The 12,500-nt window shown below is 38.4% G+C and overlaps 1 protein-coding gene and 1 pseudogene across 1 annotated transcript in view; both read right to left on the bottom strand.

Moving 5' to 3' along the window:
• LOC127931964 (dynamin-2-like) overlaps positions 1–8,891 on the bottom strand; it is a 55,814-nt pseudogene extending 46,923 nt beyond the window's left edge.
• LOC127931962 (meteorin-like protein) overlaps positions 1–12,500 on the bottom strand; it is a 99,231-nt gene that overhangs the window by 47,912 nt on the left and 38,819 nt on the right. The window lies entirely within an intron of this gene.

Raw genomic sequence — 12,500 nt, 5'->3', positions numbered from 1 at the left:
ACATTGTAGTTACTCCACAATACTAACCTAAATGACAGTGTACAAAATACAAATATTCAAAATGCATCCTGTTTGCAATAAGTTTTTTTAGGATAAAAATAAACGGAATAGAGCTAAGCACAGAAAACCTGGTTCAAACTGCTTTCCAACAGACACTGGGAGACAAATTCACCTTTCAGCAGGACAATAACCTAAAACACAAGGCCAAATCTACACTGGAGTTGCTTACCAAGACAACATGAAATGTTCCTGTCTGGCCTATTTACAGTTTTGACTAAAATCAACTTGAAAATCTATGGCAAGACTTGAAAATGGTTGTCTAGCGATGATCAACAACCAACTTGACAGACCTTGTGATTTTTAGACAGTGTCCATTCTAGAGTTCTAAGGTGATTTTTAGACAGTGTCCATTCTAGAGTTCTAAGGTGATTTTTAGACAGTGTCCATTCTAGAGTTCTAAGGTGATTTTTAGACAGTGTCCATTCTAGAGTTCTAAGGTGATTTTTAGACAGTGTCCATTCTAGAGTTCTAAGGTGATTTTTAGACAGTGTCCATTCTAGAGTTCTAAGGTGATTTTTAGACAGTGTCCATTCTAATTCTAGAGTTCTAAGTCATTCTATGGTGAGATCAGTCTTCTACATTTCTCCCTCATTCTACTTTACAGATACGTTATCATAACATGTCTTCAAATGTCTTCGTCTCTGTGTGAGTGTGCTTGTTTGTGTGCTTGTGTAAGTATGTGTTTGTATGTGTGTGTGTGTGAGTGTGCGTGCATCCCTGTGTGTGTGTGTACGAGTGTGTGTGCACGTGCACGTGTGTTTGTGTGTGCTTGAGTGTGTGTGTGTGTGTGTGTGTGTGTGTGTGTGTGTGTGTGTGTGTGTGTGTGTGTGTGTGTGTGTGTGTGTGTGTGTGTGTGTGTGTGTGTGTGTGAGTGAGTGTGTGTACGTGCGTGAGTGTGTGTGTGTATCCACCTGCTTGGTTGTTGACCAGTTGAAGCACGAGAGGTCTTCGGGTCACGATACCAGAGCCCCGGGGTAGAAAGTCCCTTGAGGAAAGACACAGATCATTTAACACACACACACACATATCTTTACATAGTTGACAATGTTGTTATTTGTTGGCCTTATTGTAGGCTGTCTTTACATAGTTGACAATGTTTTTGTTTGTTGGCTTTATGTAGGCTGTCTTTACATAGTTGACAATGTTGTTGTTTGTTGGCTTTATGTAGGCTATCTTTACATAGATGACAATGTTTTTGTTTGTTGGCTTTATGTAGGCTGTCTTTACATAGTTGACAATGTTGTTATTTGTTGGCTTTATGTAGGCTATCTTTACATAGTTGACAATGTTGTTATTTGTTGGCTTTATGTAGGCTATCTTTACATAGTTGACAATGTTGTTGTTTGTTGGCTTTATGTAGGCTATCTTTACATAGTTGACAATGTTTTTATTTGTTGGCTTTATGTAGGCTGTCTTTACATAGTTGACAATGTTTTTGTTTGTTGGCTTTATGTAGGCTGTCTTTACATAGTTGACAATGTTTTTGTTTGTTGGCTTTATGTAGGCTGTCTTTACATAGTTGACAATGTTTTTGTTTGTTGGCTTTATGTAGGCTGTCTTTACATAGTTGACAATGTTTTTATTTGTTGGCTTTATGTAGGCTATCTTTACATAGTTGACAATGTTGTTATTTGTTGGCTTTATGTAGGCTGTCTTTACATAGTTGACAATGTTTTTGTTTGTTGGCTTTATGTAGGCTGTCTTTACATAGTTGACAATGTTGTTATTTGTTGGCTTTATGTAGGCTATCTTTACATAGTTGACAATGTTGTTATTTGTTGGCTTTATGTAGGCTGTCTTTACATAGTTGACAATGTTGTTATTTGTTGGCTTTATGTAGGCTATCTTTACATAGTTGACAATGTTGTTATTTGTTGGCTTTATGTAGGCTATCTTTACATAGATGACAATGTTGTTATTTGTTGGCTTTATGTAGGCTATCTTTACATAGTTGACAATGTTTTTATTTGTTGGCTTTATGTAGGCTATCTTTACATAGTTGACAATGTTGTTATTTGTTGGCTTTATGTAGGCTATCTTTACATAGTTGACAATGTTTTTATTTGTTGGCTTTATGTAGGCTGTCTTTACATAGTTGACAATGTTGTTATTTGTTGGCTTTATGTAGGCTGTCTTTACATAGTTGACAATGTTTTTATTTGTTGGCTTTATGTAGGCTATCTTTACATAGTTGACAATGTTTTTATTTGTTGGCTTTATGTAGGCTGTCTTTACATAGTTGACAATGTTGTTATTTGTTGGCTTTATGTAGGCTGTCTTTACATAGTTGACAATGTTTTTGTTTGTTGGCTTTATGTAGGCTGTCTTTACATAGTTGACAATGTTGTTATTTGTTGGCTTTATGTAGGCTGTCTTTACATAGTTGACAATGTTGTTATTTGTTGGCTTTATGTAGGCTATCTTTACATAGATGACAATGGCAATATAAGTTACTTTTTAGGTTTGTATCGTGTTCATTTAGATGTGGATAGAATGATGATGAACCACATGACAAGGATTTAGAGACATGAAGACATTATTACAAATGAAACTGTTCCATGAAAAGCATAACAGGCGGATTGGTGGAAACTGTTCCATGAAAAGCATAACAGGCAGATTGGTGGAAACTGTTCCATGAAAAGCATAACAGGCAGATTGGTGGAAACTGTTCCATGAAAAGCATAACAGGCAGATTGGTGGAAACTGTTCCATGAAAAGCATAACAGGCAGATCGGTGGAAACTGTTCCATGAAAAGCATAACAGGCAGATCGGTGGAAACTGTTCCATGAAAAGCATAACAGGCAGATTGGTGGAAACTGTTCCATGAAAAGCACAACAGGCAGATCGGTGGAAACTGTTCCATGAAAAGCACAACAGGCAGATCGGTGGAAACTGTTCCATGAAAAGCATAACAGGCGGATTGGTGGAAACTGTTCCATGAAAAGCATAACAGGCAGATCGGTAGAAACTGTTCCATGAAAAGCATAACAGGCAGATTGGTGGAAACTGTTCCATGAAAAGCATAACAGGCAGATTGGTGGAAACTGTTCCATGAAAAGCATAACAGGCAGATTGGTGGAAACTGTTCCATGAAAAGCATAACAGGCAGATCGGTGGAAACTGTTCCATGAAAAGCACAACAGGCAGATCGGTGGAAACTGTTCCATGAAAAGCATAACAGGCAGATCGGTGGAAACTGTTCCATGAAAAGCATAACAGGCAGATTGGTGGAAACTGTTCCATGAAAAGCATAACAGGCAGATCGGTGGAAACTGTTCCATGAAAAGCATAACAGGCAGATTGGTGGAAACTGTTCCATGAAAAGCATAACAGGCAGATTGGTGGAAACTGTTCCATGAAAAGCATAACAGGCAGATTGGTGGAAACTGTTCCATGAAAAGCATAACAGGCAGATTGGTGGAAACTGTTCCATGAAAAGCATAACAGGCAGATTGGTGGAAACTGTTCCATGAAAAGCATAACAGGCAGATCGGTGGAAACTGTTCCATGAAAAGCATAACAGGCAGATTGGTGGAAACTGTTCCATGAAAAGCATAACAGGCAGATTGGTGGAAACTGTTCCATGAAAAGCATAACAGGCAGATCGGTGGAAACTGTTCCATGAAAAGCATAACAGGCAGATCGGTAGAAACAGTAAGATAAATTGATAATCCACATGAGAAAGGTGGCAACTTCAAGAGAGTCAAGTCAGAATCTGGAAAAGCCAGCAAGAGCTGGAGGAGAATAGACGACCAGTTTTGGGACAGCCCCCCCCACACATACATACACATACATACATACACACACACACACACACACACACACACACACACATACATACACACACACACACACACACACACACACACACACACACACACACACACACACACACACACACACACACACACACACACACACACACACACACACACACATACATACATACATACATACATACATACATACATCACTTCTTCCTAACTGTTTAGCCCTGACCAAGCAGACAGGAAGGAAGTGAATCACTCTGCATCCCAAATGGAACCCTATTCCCTATGTAGTGCACTACTATTGACTAGGGCAAATAGGGTGTAGTGCACTACTATTGACTAGGGCAAATAGGGTGTAGTGCACTACTATTGACTAGGGCAAATAGGGTGTAGTGCACTACTATTGACTAGGGCAAATAGGGTGTAGTGCACTACTATTGACTAGGGCAAATAGGGTGTAGCGCACTACTATTGACTAGGGCAAATAGGGTGTAGTGCAGTACTACATAGGGTTGACCCCAAGACTTACTGCAGCCACCACACACACACACACACACACACACACACACACACACACACACACACACACACACACACACACACACACACACACACACACACACACACACACACACACACACACACACACACACACCACCGTCCACCAGAGATGACATATGACATCACAGCTTATGACATCAATAATGACCTCACCACCCAGCCACCCCATCAATGCCCCTACTGTCTATCTCTCTGAGACACACACACACACACACACACACACACAGACACACACACACACACATACAGGCTAACACACAAGAAGTCTGTAAATATGGATGGGAGGGACAGAATATGTGTTATCTTTGATACAAAGTAATAGACTACAGACACTATTCCCTTTATAGTGCACTAAGTAATATAATAATAATAATAACTAAGTACTACACTATGGACCCTATTCCCTTTATAGTGCACTAAGTAATACACTATGGACCCTATTCCCTTTATAGTGCACTAAGTACTACACTATGGGCCCTATTCCCTTTATAGTGCACTAAGTACTACACTATGGGCCCTATTCCCTTTATAAGTAGTGCACTAAGTAATACACTATGGACCCTATTCCCTTTATAAGTAGTGCACTAAGTAACACACTATGGACCCTATTCCCTTTATAGTGCACTAAGTAATACACTATGGGCCCTATTCCCTTTATAAGTAGTGCACTAAGTAATACACTATGGACCCTATTCCCTTTATAGTAGTGCACTAAGTAACACACTATGGACCCTATTCCCTTTATAGTGCACTAAGTAATACACTATGGACCCTATTCCCTTTATAGTGCACTAAGTAATACACTATGGGCCCTATTCCCTTTATAGTGCACTAAGTAATACACTATGGACCCTATTCCCTTTATAGTGCACTAAGTAATACACTATGGACCCTATTCCCTTTATAGTGCTCTAAGTACTACACTATGGACCCTATTCCCTTTATAGTGCACTAAGTAATACACTATGGGCCCTATTCCCTTTATAAGTAGTGCTCTAAGTAATACACTATGGACCCTATTTCCTTTATAAGTAGTGCACTAAGTAACACACTATGGACCCTATTCCCTTTATAGTGCTCTAAGTAATACACTATGGGCCCTATTCCCTTTATAAGTAGTGCACTAAGTACTACACTATGGACCCTATTCCCATTATAGTGCACTAAGTAATACACTATGGACCCTATTCCCTTTATAGTGCACTAAGTACTACACTATGGGCCCTATTCCCTTTATAAGTAGTGCACTAAGTACTACACTATGGACCCTATTCCCTTTATAGTGCACTAAGTAATACACTATGGACCCTATTCCCTTTATAGTGCACTAAGTAATACACTATGGGCCCTATTCCCTTTATAAGTAGTGCACTAAGTACTACACTATGGGCCCTATTCCCTTTATAAGTAGTGCACTAAGTACTACACTATGGACCCTATTCCCTTTATAGTGCACTAAGTAATACACTATGGACCCTATTCCCTTTATAGTGCACTAAGTACTACACTATGGACCCTATTCCCTTTATAGTGCACTAAGTAATACACTATGGACCCTATTCCCTTTATAGTGCACTAAGTAATACACTATGGGCCCTATTCCCTTTATATGTAGTGCACTAAGTAATACACTATGGACCCTATTCCCTTTATAGTGCACTAAGTAATACACTATGGACCCTATTCCCTTTATAGTGCACTAAGTACTACACTATGGACCCTATTCCCTTTATAGTGCACTAAGTAATACACTATGGACCCTATTCCCTTTATAGTGCACTAAGTAATACACTATGGACCCTATTCCCTTTATAGTGCACTAAGTACTACACTATGGGCCCTATTCCCTTTATAAGTAGTGCACTAAGTACTACACTATGGACCCTATTCCCTTTATAGTGCACTAAGTAATACACTATGGACCCTATTCCCTTTATAGTGCACTAAGTACTACACTATGGACCCTATTCCCTTTATAGTGCACTAAGTACTAAACTATGGACCCTATTCCCTTTATAGAGCACTAAGTAATACACTATGGGCCCTATTCCCTTTATAAGTAGTGCGCTAAGTACTACACTATGGACCCTATTCCCTTTATAGTGCACTAAGTAATACACTATGGACCCTATTCCCTTTATAGTGCACTAAGTACTACACTATGGACCCTATTCCCTTTATAGTGCACTAAGTAATACACTATGGACCCTATTCCCTTTATAGTGCACTAAGTAATACACTATGGGCCCTATTCCCTTTATAAGTAGTGCACTAAGTAATACACTATGGACCCTATTCCCTTTATAGTGCACTAAGTAATACACTATGGACCCTATTCCCTTTATAGTGCACTAAGTACTACACTATGGACCCTATTCCCTTTATAGTGCACTAAGTAATACACTATGGACCCTATTCCCTTTATAGTGCACTAAGTAATACACTATGGGCCCTATTCCCTTTATAAGTAGTGCACTAAGTAATACACTATGGACCCTATTCCCTTTATAGTGCACTAAGTACTACACTATGGACCCTATTCCCTTTATAGTGCACTAAGTAATACACTATGGACCCTATTCCCTTTATAGTGCACTAAGTAATACACTATGGGCCCTATTCCCTTTATAAGTAGTGCACTAAGTAATACACTATGGACCCTATTCCCTTTATAGTGCACTAAGTAATACACTATGGACCCTATTCCCTTTATAGTGCACTAAGTAATACACTATGGACCCTATTCCCTTTATAAGTAGTGCACTAAGTAATACACTATGGACCCTATTCCCTTTATAGTGCACTAAGTAATACACTATGGGCCCTATTCCCTTTATAAGTAGTGCACTAAGTAATACACTATGGACCCTATTCCCTTTATAGTGCACTAAGTAATACACTATGGACCCTATTCCCTTTATAGTGCACTAAGTACTACACTATGGACCCTATTCCCTTTATAGAGCACTAAGTAATACACTATGGGCCCTATTCCCTTTATAAGTAGTGCACTAAGTAACACACTATGGACCCTATTCCCTTTATAGAGCACTAAGTAATACACTATGGGCCCTATTCCCTTTATAAGTAGTGCACTAAGTACTACACTATGGACCCTATTCCCTTTATAGTGCACTAAGTAATACACTATGGGCCCTATTCCCTTTATAGTGCACTAAGTAATACACTATGGGCCCTATTCCCTTTATAAGTTGTGCACTAAGGACCCTAATCCCTTCATAAGTAATACACTATGTGGTGAATAAGGTTCAATTTGGGACGTCTCTCTCTACCTCTCTATGAAGCTAACACACGACACAGACCAAATTATACAGACCAATCTATTGAATATTATATAATGTTAGGCTATAAACCACAACACCAGTCTACACACACACTGGCACATAAACATACACACAAGAACACACACACAGGATCCATGTTAAAGTTCGATAGGATAGAGTCAATATAACAGACAGACATACTGTGGGTCTATGAGCTGATTGCTGTGTGTGTGTGTGTGTGTGTGTGTGTGTGTGTGTGTGTGTGTGTGTGTGTGTGTGTGTGTGTGTGTGTGTGTGTGTGTGTGTGTGTGTGTGTGTGTGTGTGTGTGTGTGTGTGTGTGTGTGTGTGTGTGTGAGAGAGAGAGAGACTCTCTTTCAGTCTCTTCCCCCCTTTCTCAAACCCCCACCCCACCCCACGCCCTTTATCCCTTTATTTTGACAGCTTGTTGCGCTAAGTGCGTAAACGTTATTCGTGAATAAACCCGCTCATCAGAACCGGGAAAAAGACGTGACAACTCGTAGACCCGATGTTGCTTCGTTGGCTACTTTTACGCCATGCAAGGGACGGTATATATATAATATTACTTGCACTACAAACTTGATGTAAAAAGCCCCAAAGCTCCGCCAGCATCCAACCCTTCACTTTATAACCATTACTACTCACCTTCCAACGAAGTTCTCCAGAACGGAGCTTTTCCCGGCGCTCTGCCCTCCGACCACGGCGATTTGCGGCAGGTCCAGGTTGCAGCTCTGGCCGATGCAGCTGAAGGCGTCCTGGAGCTTGTTGATGAGGGGAATAAGGTCTTCCATACCCCGGTTCCCCATGGCTGCTGCTCTTCTCTCCGGCGGACTCAACTCAGGATTCTCAGAGAGACAGGGAGAGAGAGAGACAGGGAGAGAGAGACAGGGAGAGAGAGAGACAGGGAGAGAGAGAGACAGGGAGAGAGAGACAAGACTCCGAGAGAGAAATGGGTCGGATCTTTGCGCTCTCTCACTTGCGAACTGGAGTTTCCTTTCACGGAAAAAGCGTAAAAGTCAAGTCGACTGTTGAAACTTGATTGTTGTCAGATTTGGGTTCGGCTCAGTAACTAGATTCTAAATAACAGGGCTACAGTGACGCGCTATTTAAATGAATAGAAAAGACGGAATAGAAAACTACAGTGATAAAACTTCAGTCAGTCATCATCCGGTCAGGCGACACGCAGACTCTGCACCAGACGGCGGCTCCGCCTGTCATCCACTTACACCTCTTCTCATTGGTCATCACAGTGTCTGTCAACGTATAGGAGGAGCCTACTGTATGATTGGTTTTCCTGCGTTGAGAAAAATGGACGTTAGACACGCCTCCGTGGACCCGGCAATGTCCTGCTATTGGCCGCAAAGTGTGTCAATCAAATACCCTTCTCCCCGCCCCTTCTCAAAAGTTTAGAGTGTCTTTCTCGCCTTTGCATCCTCTCATTGTCTCCTTTAATTTGACCTTAATTCAACTACACTGATCTGAAAGAGCTGAATAGGTGAAACACACCAGTTCGTGTCAAAGCTTTACTTCTCTTGAGGTAATCAGACATAAACAGGAGTGTTGTGTTTAGAGCAAGATGCAAAGCAAATCACATTTTATTGGTCACACATGGTCAGCAGATGTTATTGCGAGTGCAGCGAAATGCTTGTTCAATCACAACAATATGTGAATAACCAGATGTATTGATACAGTAGCTTACTATACAGTATCGTTATACAGCATTGATATACAGTAGCTTACTATACAGTATCGTTATACAGCATTGATATACAGTATCGTTATACAGCATTGATATACAGTATCGTTATACAGCATTGATATACAGTAGCTTACTATACAGCATTGATATACAGTAGCTTACTATACAGTATCGTTATACAGCATTGATATACAGTATCGTTATACAGCATTGATATACAGTAGCTTACTATACAGCATTGATATACAGTAGCTTACTATACAGTATCGTTATACAGCATTGATATACAGTATCAGTATATACAGCATTGATATACAGTATCGTTATACAGCATTGATATACAGTAGCTTACTATACAGCATTGATATACAGTAGCTTACTATACAGTATCGTTATACAGCATTGATATACAGTATCGTTATACAGCATTGATATACAGTAGCTTACTATACAGCATTGATATACAGTAGCTTACTATACAGTATCGTTATACAGCATTGATATACAGTATCGTTATACAGCATTGATATACAGTATCGTTATACAGCATTGATATACAGTAGCTTACTATACAGCATTGATATACAGTAGCTTACTATACAGTATCGTTATACAGCATTGATATATACAGTATCGTTATACAGCATTGATATACAGTAGCTTACTATACAGCATTGATATACAGTAGCTTACTATACAGTATCGTTATACAGCATTGATATACAGTATCGTTATACAGCATTGATATACAGTATCGTTATACAGCATTGATATACAGTATCTTACTATACAGTATCGTTATACAGCATTGATATACAGTAGCTTACTATACAGTATCGTTATACAGCATTGATATACAGTAGCTTACTATACAGTATCGTTATACAGCATTGATATACAGTATCGTTATACAGCATTGATATACAGTATCGTTATACAGCATTGATATACAGTAGCTTACTATACAGTATCGTTATACAGCATTGATATACAGTATCGTTATACAGCATTGATATACAGTATCGTTATACAGCATTGATATACAGTATCGTTATACAGCATTGATATACAGTATCGTTATACAGCATTGATATACAGTAGCTTACTATACAGTATCGTTATACAGCATTGATATACAGTATCGTTATACAGCATTGATATACAGTATATACAGCATTATACAGTATCATACAGCATTGATATACAGTATCGTTATACAGCATTGATATACAGTATTGATATACAGTATATACAGCATTGATATACAGTAGCTTACTATACAGTATCGTTATACAGCATTGATATACAGTATCGTTATACAGCATTGATATACAGTAGCTTACTATACAGTATCGTTATACAGCATTGATATACAGTATCGTTATACAGCATTGATATACAGTATCGTTATACAGCATTGATATACAGTATCGTTATACAGCATTGATATACAGTATCGTTATACAGCATTGATATACAGTAGCTTACTATACAGTATCGTTATACAGCATTGATATACAGTAGCTTACTATACAGTATCGTTATACAGCATTGATATACAGTATCGTTATACAGCATTGATATACAGTAGCACTATACAGTATCGTTATACAGCATTGATATACAGCATATATACAGTAGCTTACTATACAGTATCGTTATACAGCATTGATATACAGTAGCTTACTATACAGTATCGTTATACAGCATTGATATACAGTAGCTTACTATACAGTATCGTTATACAGCATTGATATACAGTAGCTTACTATACAGTATCGTTATACAGCATTGATATACAGTAGCTTACTATACAGTATCGTTATACAGCATTGATATACAGTAGCTTACTATACAGTATCGTTATACAGCATTGATATACAGCATTGATATACAGCATTGATATACAGTAGCTTACTATACAGTATCGTTATACAGCATTGATATACAGTATCGTTATACAGCATTGATATACAGTAGCTTACTATACAGTATCGTTATACAGCATTGATATACAGTAGCTTACTATACAGTATCGTTATACAGCATTGATATACAGTAGCTTACTATACAGTATCGTTATACAGCATTGATATACAGTAGCTTACTATACAGTATCGTTATACAGCATTGATATACAGTAGCTTACTATACAGTATCGTTATACAGCATTGATATACAGTAGCTTACTATACAGTATCGTTATACAGCATTGATATACAGCATTGATATACAGCATTGATATACAGTAGCTTACTATACAGTATCGTTATACAGCATTGATATACAGTATCGTTATACAGCATTGATATACAGTAGCTTACTATACAGTATCGTTATACAGCATTGATATACAGCATTGATATACAGCATTGATATACAGTATCGTTATACAGCATTGATATACAGTATCGTTATACAGCATTGATATACAGTATCGTTATACAGCATTGATATACAGCATTGATATACAGTATCGTTATACAGCATTGATATACAGTATCGTTATACAGCATTGATATACAGTATCGTTATACAGCATTGATATACAGTATCGTTATACAGCATTGATATACAGTATCGTTATACAGCATCGTTATACAGCATTGATATACAGCATTGATATACAGCATTGATATACAGCATTGATATACAGTATCGTTATACAGCATTGATATAAAGTCAATCACTGATTTAGCAACATAATGTCTCCTATTCAAAGGTAAAGGCCTTTTTACAGTACAACCCTCTAACAGAACAGAACAGGAAGAACAGGAATATAATCAGGAATCTCCCCACGACCACAATGGGATTATTTAACACACAGAGTAATATTTACAAACCATAGATTTGATCAATCACTTTCTTTACAAAAATACAATGTCTCCTATTCAAAGTTTAAGGTATATTATAGCAGCCTACACAACCTGGTCTCAGAGCATTTCATATTATTCTGTATGTACATCTGGGTTAGGGGAAGGGTTAAGGTATATTATAGCAGTCTACACAACCTGGTCTCAGAGCATTTCATATTATTCTGTATGTACATCTGGGTTAGGGGAAGGGTTAAGGTATATTATAGCAGCCAACACAACCTGGTCTCAGA

This window comes from Oncorhynchus keta, chromosome 10 (genome assembly GCF_023373465.1).
Source record: "Oncorhynchus keta strain PuntledgeMale-10-30-2019 chromosome 10, Oket_V2, whole genome shotgun sequence".
Classification (NCBI taxonomy): Eukaryota; Metazoa; Chordata; class Actinopteri; order Salmoniformes; family Salmonidae; genus Oncorhynchus; species Oncorhynchus keta.
The sequence above is the reverse complement of the archived record's forward strand: the minus strand, read 5'-3'. Positions and strand labels throughout refer to the sequence as shown.